This window comes from Enhydra lutris, unplaced genomic scaffold (assembly GCF_002288905.1).
Source record: "Enhydra lutris kenyoni isolate GAN:26980312 unplaced genomic scaffold, ASM228890v2 scaffoldscaffold11, whole genome shotgun sequence".
NCBI lineage: Eukaryota > Metazoa > Chordata > Mammalia > Carnivora > Mustelidae > Enhydra > Enhydra lutris.
In genome coordinates, this window is record NW_019154095.1 from 32,273,455 (window position 1) to 32,286,741 (window position 13,287).

Sequence of the window (13,287 nt, forward strand, 5' to 3'; positions counted from 1 at the left end):
TGTTGAATTTAATGGGAGTTCTTTGTGCTTTTTGGGTTTTGAGACCTTTATCCTTCCCCAAGTTAGGGAAATTTTTAGCTATGATTTGCTGGAGTAAATCTTCTTCCTTTTTTTCTCTCTCTTTGTCTTCTGGGACTTTTCTGTTACAAATGTTATTCCATTTTAATAAGTCACTGAGTTCCCTAAGCCTACTTTTGTGGTCCATTACTATTGTTTCCCTCTTCTTTTCAGCTTCATTATTTTTCATAATTTTATCTTCTCTATCACTGACTCATTCCTCTGCTTTGTCCATCCCCGTTTTTATGGCATCTTGGTTAAAGCATGTTTAATTTCAGCTTGACTGATTTTAGTTGTTTTATCTCTGCTGTAAGGGATACTCTAGTGTCTTCTAGGTCTTTTTCAAGCCCAGCTAGTATCTATATAATTGTTGTTTTCAATTCTAGTTCATACATCTTACTTATATCTGTATTGATTAAATCTCTGGCCATCAATTCTTCCTTTCCTTCTTTTGGGGTGAATTCCTCCGTCTTGTCATTTTGGAGGGAAAGAAGAAAAAAAGCAAAATAAAATTTAAATTTTAAATTTTAAAAATAATTAAAAAGAATAAAATACATAAAGGAAGCTAGATCCTAGGTGTGTTTTGGTCTGCTTGCTACAAAAAGCTTGATAGAAAGAAAGAAAGAAAGAAAGAAAAAAGAAAAATTTTTTTAAATGTAAAGTAAAATTTAAAATTTTTTTAAAATTGTTCTTTCTGCATTTAAAAAAAAAGGACCAAGACAAAAAAAAAAAAAAAAAAAGAAAAAAAGAAAAGAAACAAACAAACAAACAAACTGAAAAAACCTTAATGGACCCTAGATCCTGTTTCTCCTAGAGCTGAGGCTTTGTAGCCCTCTGAGATCAGTAGCGCTCCCACCCCCCAGGCGGGGGCAGGGCTTGGTGTAGCAGCTCTTTTCTCCATTTGGTGGTGCTGTAGCTCACTGAGGTGGATCAAGCTGGTGGGTGCAGGGAGAAAATGGCTTCAACCCATTCTTTCATCTCTGGAGTGGAAAATGCATGCCACCCCTCTTCAGTAAACCCTCACAGATGCGCAAACAATGATCCCTCCTGTGTCCCTGGTTTCCATCAGATCCCCGCCTTTACCCTGTGTCCAAGCTGTCCACCTACCAAAGGGTTCAGCACTCTGCATTTTATCTCAGCCATGGTTGTGTTTCAAAACCCCACACTTCAGAGCCCCCTGCAGTGTGGACCCACAGTGATCCTCTGGGGGAGGGTCTCCCTGCCCTGTGGCGGGTGCTGGCTTGTCCCAGCATAGAGTCAGACAATCCCACCAGAGTTCAGACTTTATGGTAAATTGCAGCATATAGCTGGCACCAAGGATTGCTGCCTTCAGCCTTTGTCTTTGTTCCTGTGTTGGTCAGCTGAGAAGCTTGATAGCGTCTGCAGGGTCCTTTGCTCTTGGAGAAGCCTTATCACCTCCACCAAATGCACTCCAAGCTGGGGAACTGTTTCTCCCTGTGTGACCCTGGGACTCCTGGAGCGCTGCCCTGCTACCCCATCAGACCATCACTCCACTCCCCAGGAGCCACACTGATGATGTTGCAGACCTCTAAAACTTCAGATTCTGTGCTCCACTGTTGACAGAAAACTGGTGGTACTGTAACCCTTTGTAACCCTTTCCTTTTCCCCCATCAATGGTTTTGGGAAACAGTTTTCTTATGCAGTCCTCTGTCTGTGGTCTGTATTTTCACTCTTTTTTCTTTTCCATGCTTTCTCTCTCTCTCTTCTCCTTTTCTCTTGCTATTCCCTCCATGATGAGTGCTCCCTCCCCTGGGCAGCATCCATGGCTTTTCTCTCCCATGAATCAACTCTCTGCCATCCCTACCTTCCACAGGTCATTTTTCTGGTGTGTAGATGTGCAGCTTTGTTCTCTGAGACTTCCAATCGATTTCTTGGGTATTCAGAATGATTTGATATTTGTCTGGTTGTGTTTGAGGGAGGAGGCAAGGTTAGAGTCACCCTACTCATCCACCATCTTATCTCAAAAATTTAATACTTTTTAAGCTTTACATTTTTAAATAATGTAAAGGAAAGGTAACAGTATTAATAATAGCTAACATTTATTAAGAAAATACTGTATGTCCGATGCTGTTCTAAGTACTTTACATGTACTGATTTAATATTTACAACAATCCTGTGAGATGGTCATACTGTCCCCACTTAACGCAGGAGGTAACAGAGAGGCTGAGTTACTTGCCTAGGGAGCATGGACTGGAAGGGGCAAAGCCAGCATGTAAGCCCTGATAGACTATCTCCAGAGCCTGTGCTCCTGATGAACTGAGAGAATGAAGGAAACAAAAGCCTCTTTTAAGGAGAATGAGGTAAGATATCCCCAGGGGTATAGTGATTGAAAGAGTAAGCAATGCACAATTACTTACTGGAGAAGAGATGGCCAGAGATAAATATCCATGGCACAGCAGTCTTCCTCAAATCTTTTCGAGAACAAGTGGAACATGGAGAGAGAGCTGGTGTTCAAGATGTTCAAAAAATCCAAGGATAAGAAAAGGAATGGAGAAGAAAGTAAAGCAAATACCACTCATTCTATGATAAAGATGAGTTTGTTAAGAGAAAAGCCCGTTTCAGCTGAGAGTCAAATCCATAAACAGCACAGCAGAAGGTAGAAGAGCAAGTACAAAGCTATGGACCTGAAGGATTCTAGGGAAGAAAAATAACACAATGCCTAGGGATCTATAAATTGTCCCTATAAGTGAGAGGAAGGGCCCCTTCCTTAGAGGACTTGTAGCTTAACCACAAAAGTCAGGGAAAAGTGGTATTAAGCTGAAGAGTCAGTCCCAGCTGTGTTCACAATGGACTGCCACCAAGATTCAGCCTCAACTATTCTCAGAACACCTAAGTAGATTATTTCTCTACCATATGTTCTCAAGAAAAGCCAGAGTAATCCAATTCAAATATACATAAAAATATGTAATTTCTCTACTGAAACTCTTCCAGTGACTTCCCATCAATTGGGAACAAAATCTAAACCTTTTCTGTAGCCCACAGGCCCTTCCACACTGGACTTCACTTACTGTGTTCTGTCCTCCTTGCTGTTCTTCAATTCTCCTAAGTAATCTGTCTGCCTCAGGGTCTTTGCACCTTCTGTACCAGTTGCCTGGACTTCTAGTTCTTGAAACATCAGTAAGCCTCCTTTCCTTTCTTCTTTATGTCTCTGCCCAAATGCCTCCTTATTTTGAGGCCTCCCACATAAGGCACTCTGTCTCTCCTGCTATATGTTATTCATAATCCATATTATACCAGGTATACTATTTACTTATTCATTGTCTCTTCCCACAAGAATGCAAGCTTCATAATGATAGGTACCTTATGTTCATTGCTATATCCACAGCACTTAAAAACACTGGGTACACAGTAAACCTTGAATAATAATTTTTGAATGAGCAAATGCATTAGACATTCCTGAGAATTTTGAATAATGGCAATGGTATTAAAATATAGAGGGAGGAAGCCTTATTTTACTAGTCTGGGGGCAGTAGTGTGAGGGTTCCTAGGCTGACTGCAGTCCTCAACCATGTTTTGTTTTATCGGCAGAGCAATTTCCAACAATATAAACCAATATTTAAATATCAAGAGAATTCACATAAAAAGCCAGGATGCTGGCTTCTTCCCAAAATGTGAAAAGATTTGGCATCCCCTGGACCTATATTCTCACATTCCAACAATCATCTGAATTTGAGTAGTAGCTGCCTTTTTAAGGCCAGGCCTGCCTTCTCCAGTTTGTACACATACCTACAACTACATCCCCAACATCAAAGCCAAGTGTGAGTCACCATTTATCATTGTTATTGTACCTTTGTATGGACTAAGGCAGAGAAACATTTCTCTGTACCCATGTCTCTGTCAACAGTAGGAAAACGAAAGACTGAGAGAGCCGCATGATTCAAGAAAAACAGGAGTGAATATATTTCTTTGTAGAAGTGAAGACATTCCTATATGTATAAAATGCCAACATTGGGCCATTTGTGCCATCTATATTACCTGCCTGGCTCCTGTAATCACTTGATTTTGCCATACCTGTGCTCTACACAGACTTAGATAGACAAGGGAAGATGGTTGGATCCAGCTGGCTTCTTGGGGATTGGACTGCAGTGGCCTTAGGACACAGAATCTTGACTCAATATGTGTGTCTACTTCTGCACTATTGCTTTCAGTTACTACTTATTCTATGTTTGCCTTGGTTTCCTAGAAGAGCTTCTTTGGAAAAAAACTCTGTGTCTCAGGTGAAGAGTACAAAATCTAAGACTTATTACCAAGTACTATGTGCCTTGAACAATGCTAAATGTTTTACAGGTACTTAGCTCATTTTATCTTCCCAGCAAACCTACATAATGATAATTACCATATTACTTTATTTAAGAGATAGGAAAATTGAGGCACAGATAGGAGAAATATTTTGCCAACAGCACCAAAGTTAGTAAATGGCAGAGGGAGAATTTAATTCAGATCTGTCTGACTCTGAAATCTGTGCTCTTAACCTTCTCATTGTGCTGCCTCCACTATAAACACCACAGCAGACTCACCACCTTGGTGCTATTGACATTGAGTGGTGGGTGGAGCTGTCCCATGTGTTGCAGGATGTTTAGCAGTGACCTTGGCCTCTACCCACTAGATGCTGGTAATACTCTCCCCATCCCCCACCATGTGACAACCAAAAATTTCTCTAGATATAGCCAACTGTTTCTTGAAGGACAAAGTGGCCCTTGATTGAGAACCACTTCAAGGAGAGGAAACTAAGCTTTGCTCGTCCCTTCCTGGCCACGTTAGTTAGAAGACTCAGAGGAACGAAAGCAAAGGTGGTAGCAATATTCTGAACTGAAAAATTTAGATACAAATTTTTTTAAGAAAAAAAATTTAGATACAAGCCCAAAATGTGGCATATAGACAAAGAATAAACCACAAGACCTGGAGAGATATATGGATACTAATGATTGTCAATCCATTCTCATCATGAATTTCTCCCTCTCAAGTGATTCTGATGGAATCTAAAGCAAAGACACTTGCCAGACTTATCTCCATTGATCTCATTGAGATGCCGGAGCAAAGATGAACTGGAAAGATAATAGAACTAAAAGAGTGATAAATACTAAGATAGCCTAGCAATGCACTGGGCACCTAATCGGTTTTTAAAACACATATATTGATTGATAAGCTGATTGGTTTAATTTGTGAAATAGAATTAAAATATGTAGTTTGAAATTTCACTTTAGGAAATACACATGTTTTCCTCCTATCCTAGTGCAAAATAGCGTTGAGTAAAATTATGATCTTCCCTGCCCAGATTTGCTTTGTGCTATTGCTACTCTTGCTAAGTGCCTCTTCTCAGATTGTCAATGTCAGTGCCCTTCGCTATAGAGTGAAGGAACCTTGATTTACAAGGGTCCACTCCAGTAATATCTCAAGGCAATAAATGCTATTTCAGTTTCATTGAGCCATAGTGGCTTTTGGATTTAGTACTAGCTGTAAGATTCAGATTTAAGAGAATATTTATACTTCATAAAAATAAATATTGGCTGAAATACCTAAAGGAAATTTGTAGCTATAAAATAAGAACGAAGCAATTGATAGAAAAAAACTAATATAGCTAAAGCTCCTTTTGTGAATGTGTATTTGAGTATGCTTTCCCTTGTACTGAGGGAAGAATAATAGTATGTGTGTGGCTTAGCAAAATAACATTTATTCTTGAAGAACTGTTTGACAAGTAGCTTGTGTGCAAAAGAGTGCTAATGGGAGGCTGACATAAAACCCTTGCTTACAAGTAACTGAGGCCATCTCGAACTGGTTTAATCATAGGAAACTTATTAGAAAGATTCTCAGGTGCTGCATGAAATCCACAGATATTATTAATAACCATGACTTGCGAAGATGGGAGCCAGAGCAGCCTGGAAATCTTAATAGAGGAAGTTAACCAACTTTCCCTGGGGTTGTGCAGTTCACACAATCCACCCTCCATTCTCAGCTCTCAGAACCATGTTGGCCCTTCCTAGGTTCCTGGTGAAATCACCTACATCTAAGAACTCAGAATCCCATGGTCTGAGGATAGCTATGAGGGGCTCGTATCTTGCTGGAAGTAAGGGCAGTTCTCAATCAATAATGTCTTAGCAGACACTCCAATAGATGTCTGGGATTATGTTTTTGAGATAGAAGAAAATACACATGTAGTATGCGGAGACGTAAGAATGCAGAAATCATGGGAGTACAGCAGAGATGTAAAGAGCGTGGTCTCTGAAAAAAGTTGGATTCAAATTCTAGTCTACCACATGCTAATGCTGTGAGAGTGAGCAAGCACTTAACCTCACTGTGCCTCAGTTTCTCCATCTGTAAGAGAATGCCAGTAATATCTGACTTATAGAGTTGTTGTGTAGATTTAATAAGTTAAATACTAAGATAAATATTTAGCTAGTGCCTGGATCATAGTAAATGCTAGATAAGTGTTCACTAGTATTACGATGGTAAAGACATAACCCAGATGGTGGGCTGACTGTGTAGCCTTGGCTCTTGGCCTTGCCCATCTCCAGATCATACCAAGTCCAGACTTTGAGCCCACTCTAAGCACTCTCCAAAAACATTTCCAACTCCCCAATATATTAGTAAGAAAGAGAGAGAAAGTTTTCATGGGAAGTCAGAGTAAAAGGTTTTCATACATATCAAAATTCAATAAAAACCTTACTAGGTATCTCTGCTCTTTCCTTAAATTCCTCTGCTGCTGTGAGTTCATTCCTTCCTTTTCTTTCCATTCAGGCTATGAGTTCATTCCTTCCTTTTCTTTCCATTCAGGCTTTGAGACTCTTCTAATGGCTGCCTCACTTCAACCTGACTCCAAATTTGCATTCTATTGAGAGAGTTAAAAAAAAAAAAAAAGTTCTGCAGTTAGCCAAATTCGCCATCCATGCCAAGGGGCCTATCTAAGTACCCACACCTAAATCAAACAGGCCCTGTCCTGTCCCGGTACTGTGAAAGGGAAAGAACAGGAAATGGAAGAACAGGGATTATGCTGCTAAGAAAACCTAAATTTTATTCCAAGTTTTAAAAATTTCAAGACTGGAGAATGTAGAAATATCATTTGTTGCAGGGCGTAGGTCAGAGAGACGAGTAGAGAAAGAGTATATTGTTCTAGCTTACTGGTGGCCAAACAGGTGCAACAGGCCTGAACTACAAAGAGGGTCAGTGGATGATCTCACTTCCTGGGAAGAGGAAGACTAGAATGGAGGAAACCAGGGGAGGTGCATGGAGGACCACTGGTGGAAGGTGGGCCTTCTGATATCTGACACCCTTCAACCTGTGCTAAAGGGAGCCAGGCAAGTCTATGATCAGCACTCAAGCTTGGAATTGCAGTTCAGCAGCTTTACAGTAAGCCTTTGGCAAATTATAAGATCTCCTTGTAGTCCAGTTTTTTCATCTATAAAATCGGGATAAAAATAACATATTCCTCATAGGGTCGTTTTGTTCATTAAATAATATAATATGTGTGCAGCGGTTACAACAGCACCTGTACATCCCGAGAACAAGCTATTATTATAGTTATCACGATGTATAATGAGGAAGGTGTCTTTCCATGAGGCAGATGATGCCTGGGGCTCAGGGGGACTGGGGATGAGCATGGGGAATCTGATACAAAAGCCTGCTCAAATTCCAAAATGGTTTAAGCTATGGATATTTTATCTGATATTTAAAGTTATGAAATTCTATACTTACATATAATCTTTCTTGTGATTGCAACAAACTATAATAAAGTAATTTTTCACCCTGAAGGATGGGGAGATGAAAAGGAGTTAAAAGGAGTAAGTCATGGCCCAGTGAAATGTGGTGGAGAAAGAGTCCTATCAGTTTCCGTCCTCATACCCAGTGGCTTCAAGGGCTGGGTCTCCCACCCTCAAAGTTGGCCTCACAAAAGCCTTTGTGGGGGCTTGTACAGGGTGAGTCATTGGTTGCACCCATACACAACGCCTCCCAAGGGCAGTTATCAATCTTCAGTGTCATCATGATCCAATACCCAGTTCAGCGCCTAGCTCAAGGCATATTTATTTAATAAAAAACAAGGTACTCTAGCAGGCACGTCATCCTCTTAACCTTGTAAAGGATGTATTATCGTCCACATTTACTGACAATGAAGCTGAAGTTCAGAGAGATAATGAACCCTCCAAGATCACACAACTGAGCAATAGAAGCCAGGTTGAAGCTTTCTTCAGGTGTAACATTTTGCAACATTTTGGTGGGGGGGGGAAGAAAACAAACAAAAAGAAAAACAAAAGGAAAACCCTCCTGCTGCTTCTCAGTGCAGTAAGGAGTCATTAGACTGACATTTCCATTTCTGCAAAGATCTCCTATCCATCCACCTTTCAAACTTCCCGTCCCACCTGTTTCGTATGCTTGTTTTGTCTCCAGCCAAGCCAGACTGCTCTTGCTGCGTTCCCGAAATTGCTGCATGTCTTGCCTTTGCTCTGGTTTCCTCTGCCTCAAGTAAATCATCCACATCCCCGTGTCTTTTCTCATCAAGACTTTTCTGACTTACAACCTGGAATTCCTCCCCCTTATTAATAACCAGTGCGCATATTTTTATCTGTCTGTTAACGCATTTTTCATTTCTTAACTAGAAAATGACAATTGATCTGCCCTTTTTATCCCTGGATACTTCTGAAGAGAAGGGAATCACATATTATACATCACTGTGATGCTTAAGATAATAAAGTTTCTGCAGCCTCTAACAGTTTGGGAGACAGGGGAATACTCAATCACTGTTAGTAAGAGAACGAGCATAGGAGATCATTTACGGAGGTGTTAACTAACTGGTAGAAGAGTGAAATGCATTTTTGAATGCTCATTTAGGTATGGTGAAACCTAGAATGCAATAGTTCCATGGCTAGGTAATGTCCTGTGGGTATGATATGTGATTTGAGCCCCCAGATAGCCAGGATGCTCACATCTGGAACACAAAGGTGAAAAAGAATGGATCTTCTCACTCGGATATCTAATGACCTACTAGAAGTTTCTTGTTTCTCATTCTCAAAAAAATGGGTTCCTTTTAAAATTCTTTTTTTAAAGAGTTTATTTATTTATTTGACAGATAAGAGATCACAAGTAGGCAGAGAGGCAGGCAGAGAGTGAGAGGGAAGCAGGCTCCCCGCTGAGCAGAGAGCCCAACGTGGGGCTCGATCCCAGGACTCTGAGATCATGACCTGAGCCAAAGGCAGAGGCTTAACGCACTGAGCCACCCAGGTGCCCTGGGTTCCTTTTAATTAGAAGTCTTAGTTTCCAAAAAGAGAAACTGCCAGGTGACCCAGTGATGGTTTCACTGACCTGATAAATTGAGACTGACACTTTGGGATCATCAAACATATTGTATGTTGGCTGGGTGACAAATTCTGATTATTAAGGGGAAACAGTTACTATTATACAATGGGGCATGAAGGAATATGCCTGTGATCCAAGGGATTCTCTGGGGAAACTCTTAGTGTCCCTGTATTTCATAGTGAAAGTCAGTGAGAAACCACAATAAGAAAATACAAGCAAAACTATTCAAAGCACAGACCCACCAGGATAAGACCCATCTGGGGTACTGGCTGAGTGCAAAGGAAAAATGAAGTGAGCAGTGGAGAGAGAGAATTATAAATCACAGTTGTAGCCTTACCACCGGTTGCAAAAATGAGAACCAGATTATCCATGCATATTTTAATTGTTTTAATATATATGTATATGATATATCTTGTGTATGATACATACACACACAATGCCAGTCCATTTTCCCTTCTCCAATTTACTTTCTATCAGATGAAAGATGTGTTAATAGAGGGTGGTGTATGAAAGTGTCAAATTACTGTACTGGACACCTGAATCTAACATAACACTCTATGTTAACTAACTGGAATTTAAAAGTTTTAAAAATTAAAGAATAGGATGGGTTAATAGGGGTTAACTCTATAACTCAGTATTTAAATGAAAGGATATCAGAAGGATTGTAACTTACCAGAAGAGTGATGAATATCACTCAGGGTGAATAAAGTAGCAGACACAACTTGATGTGTCCATTTTGTGAGGAGATGAGAAAGTATTTGTAGTCAGACAGCAGTACCATGTTAGCCAGATGTTGTTCTAGTCTTTCTTCCAAAGTTACATGGGGGTTAAAGATGTGATATGGATACTAGGTCAGCAAAGGGGTGGACTGTGTTAGATTGTAGATGACAACTTTTCACTAAGTCTTGCATGCAATGACCATGAGAATGTGGTTCCTGGAGCTCAACTGCAGAGAGCCCACTTGAGGAAGGGCGCTCCTGTGTTCTCTGAGATCCAACACCACCACCGTACTGAGACCACACTTCCCTCAAGCTATATCCAGCCAGTGACTGGGTATGGCTACTGTATAAGGCAGGTATCTTTTTGGGAGGCCTGGGATTCCTCTACTGACCAACTTTGCCTTGAAGACTCCTGATATCCTGGTGAACCTCCTTTAGACTTTATGGCAGTATACATCATTTCTATCCAACCTTCTTTCTCTCTTCCTTTACTAATAATCAAAATAGCATAATGACGCAAAGCTCCCTCCTAGCCTTCCCTAGCTTGCTCTTTATTTTTTTCTTACAGGCATTCCCCCTAACAAAAACTATGCATTTAATTCCATCTTGGAGTCAGCTTTGTGGATGAGTTGCACTAATGCACCGCCATTTAAGATCTAACCTTCTTTGGGTTAGAAGCCAGGGGCTACATTTCTAAGATATTCCTTTCCTGTATGGTTCTTGGAGAAAGTTTACCTATGAAAAGAACCTGTGTGAAATTTAGAAAACAAAATGGAAGAGGGGCCATTATCCTTTGGAGGTCTTTATGAACAAATCTAATGACCTTATAGACTTCTCTGTGAGCTATCTCTTCACTATGGTAAACTGGGAAAATGGTGGCATCTTTCCCAAAGACTTAAAATTTGCAGTGGTTTATCACAATACTATTGAAAAACACTCACTTTAGTGTTTCAGGCTGAAATTTTCAGGAACTCTTCTAACTGCAGTCTTCTTCCTATCATCTCAAATCTTCTAACTGTAGCCTCCCAGAACGTCATTGCCCAAGTCAGGTATAAACCATAACTCTTAAGTTGAAACCCTTTAATCCAGGAATAGCTTCATTTTCCTAATCCTATTCACACTGATGCAAGAAGAAACTGAGACTTTCCACCTCTACATGAAGTTTAAGATACATAAGCATCCTTCAGCATCCCCCACAGTATTAGAACATAGAACATGCTCAATTAACTGTTATTTAAAAGAACGAAGACAGTGGTTCATTTAAAAGGACATAATTATCAATTTTTAAAATTAGGTGAAATGCCTGATTATTTGACCTTTTTGACTTATTGTGCCCTATTCCAGCATCTCCATAGACTCTTTTATTTGTACTCCTACCTCTATTCCTATCCATTGAGTTTTCAGTCCTACCCCTCCATTTCCCTCACTCACATTAAAACTACCGTCATTCACTAGGAACTCCTCCATTCTGAACCAGACCACCACCTCCTGTTGGTTCACTTTGGTTTCTCTATTAATGATTTGCTCTTTCCACAGAAAATACAGTGCTCTCTTACACACAAGCCAGCATTATCTTTCCAAACCACAAATCTGATTATGTCAAGTTTCATGCTTAACATGTTTAAATGCCTTCCTATTGGTTTCAGAATTCAATCCAATTCAGTCAAAAGTTCTTAAATTGATTTCAAGGCCATGTGTAATATTTCTGTTGTTATTTAAAGCATATTCCCCTTGCTCTCTATGCTTCCACTACCTCTTCTTGGGATTTCTCTAATGTATATTTTACTATTTTCTGTTTCACAGGTTTTTTTTTTTCTCCTACATTATGTCCCTCTTCCTGAAATACTTTCTTCTGTAAACACACTCACTGACTTGTGTATGCGTGACACACACATCTTTCACACTATCTTTCTAATCTTAGTCACATTGCAAGTTTCAGCTTAAAACTCCCTTCATCAGGAAAGGCTTTACTGACACCCACTAGGTCAAATTCCTGTGTTATAAGTTTTCAACTATGATTGTATTTTAGTTAATTTTTTTGCAATACTTTATTTCTTTTCCATTTTCCATTTAATCTTCTTGTGGGAAGAGACCAACATTCTTATTTTTGTCATTGTATTCACACACATTAGACACATAATAAACATTTTTGAATAAATATGTATTCCTCATATCAACAGGCAAAGTTCATAACCTGTATTTTGACAGTATGTCTATTTTCTGTGTTGGGGTCCCAGAGTAAACTAGTGACAGCTCATCATCTTCAAGACAAAGTATTGAAACTGGAGAGAATATATCCCAACTTTGTTTTCCTGGAAACATGATAACTTACTGGCTTATCAAGAGCCCAGATTCGTACAAGGAAGAATGGAAAATCACAAGGAAAATAAATTATTTGATATTGTTAGATAACTTAAACCAGTATCATTTAAAAAGACAAATTTATGTCCACGATGCAAATTTCTGTGGCTAAAGAGATAAAATTAGTAGTCTTGGTTGAATTTATTATAAACAACCAAAGAACACCACATATAGACAAGTTCTGATAAAACAATATTGGAAGCATTGCCCAGATCTTTCTTGGATTAGCAGCATAGGATTATCAGATGGAGAAATGTGTCCTCCTCCAAATTATATTTCAGGTGCACACTTGCCTCTTTAATGTTTTATAAAATAAGCATGCACAGCCATGCTTTAAGACAAGACTCTCTCACTTCCCACTGACTTTGAGATGAACTATTCTATTCTGTACAAATAAAAATACAATATCTATTCCATTACTAATTTCAGAAAGAGGTAATATCTGGGAAAAGAACAATACTTCTGGCTATGCTAAAAATCCAAACAAGCAAAAAGTCACCCTTGGAAACCTCCATTGCTAGTAAATGGATTGTATTTATGTTACATGCTTCATTTTTTTCCCTCCCAACTGAAACATTAAGAATGTCTCAAGGCAATCTGGTCTATTTGTCTAAACAACACCCCAGTGGTTATATATCATTCTTTTGGACCTTGACCTCAAAAAAATCTTTTCCTTTTCCTTACTTTTTTTTTTTTTTAACTTTTCACTTCAAAGTTGGCTAATATCACTGGAAAAGTCTGTTTAAGCAGTTCTAACAGCCTTGGTGAGTCATATTATATGCAGTCCTGGGCATGTATAACTTTTGGATAAATAAAGCCAGAACTCAGAAGCCCAGGAATCTAG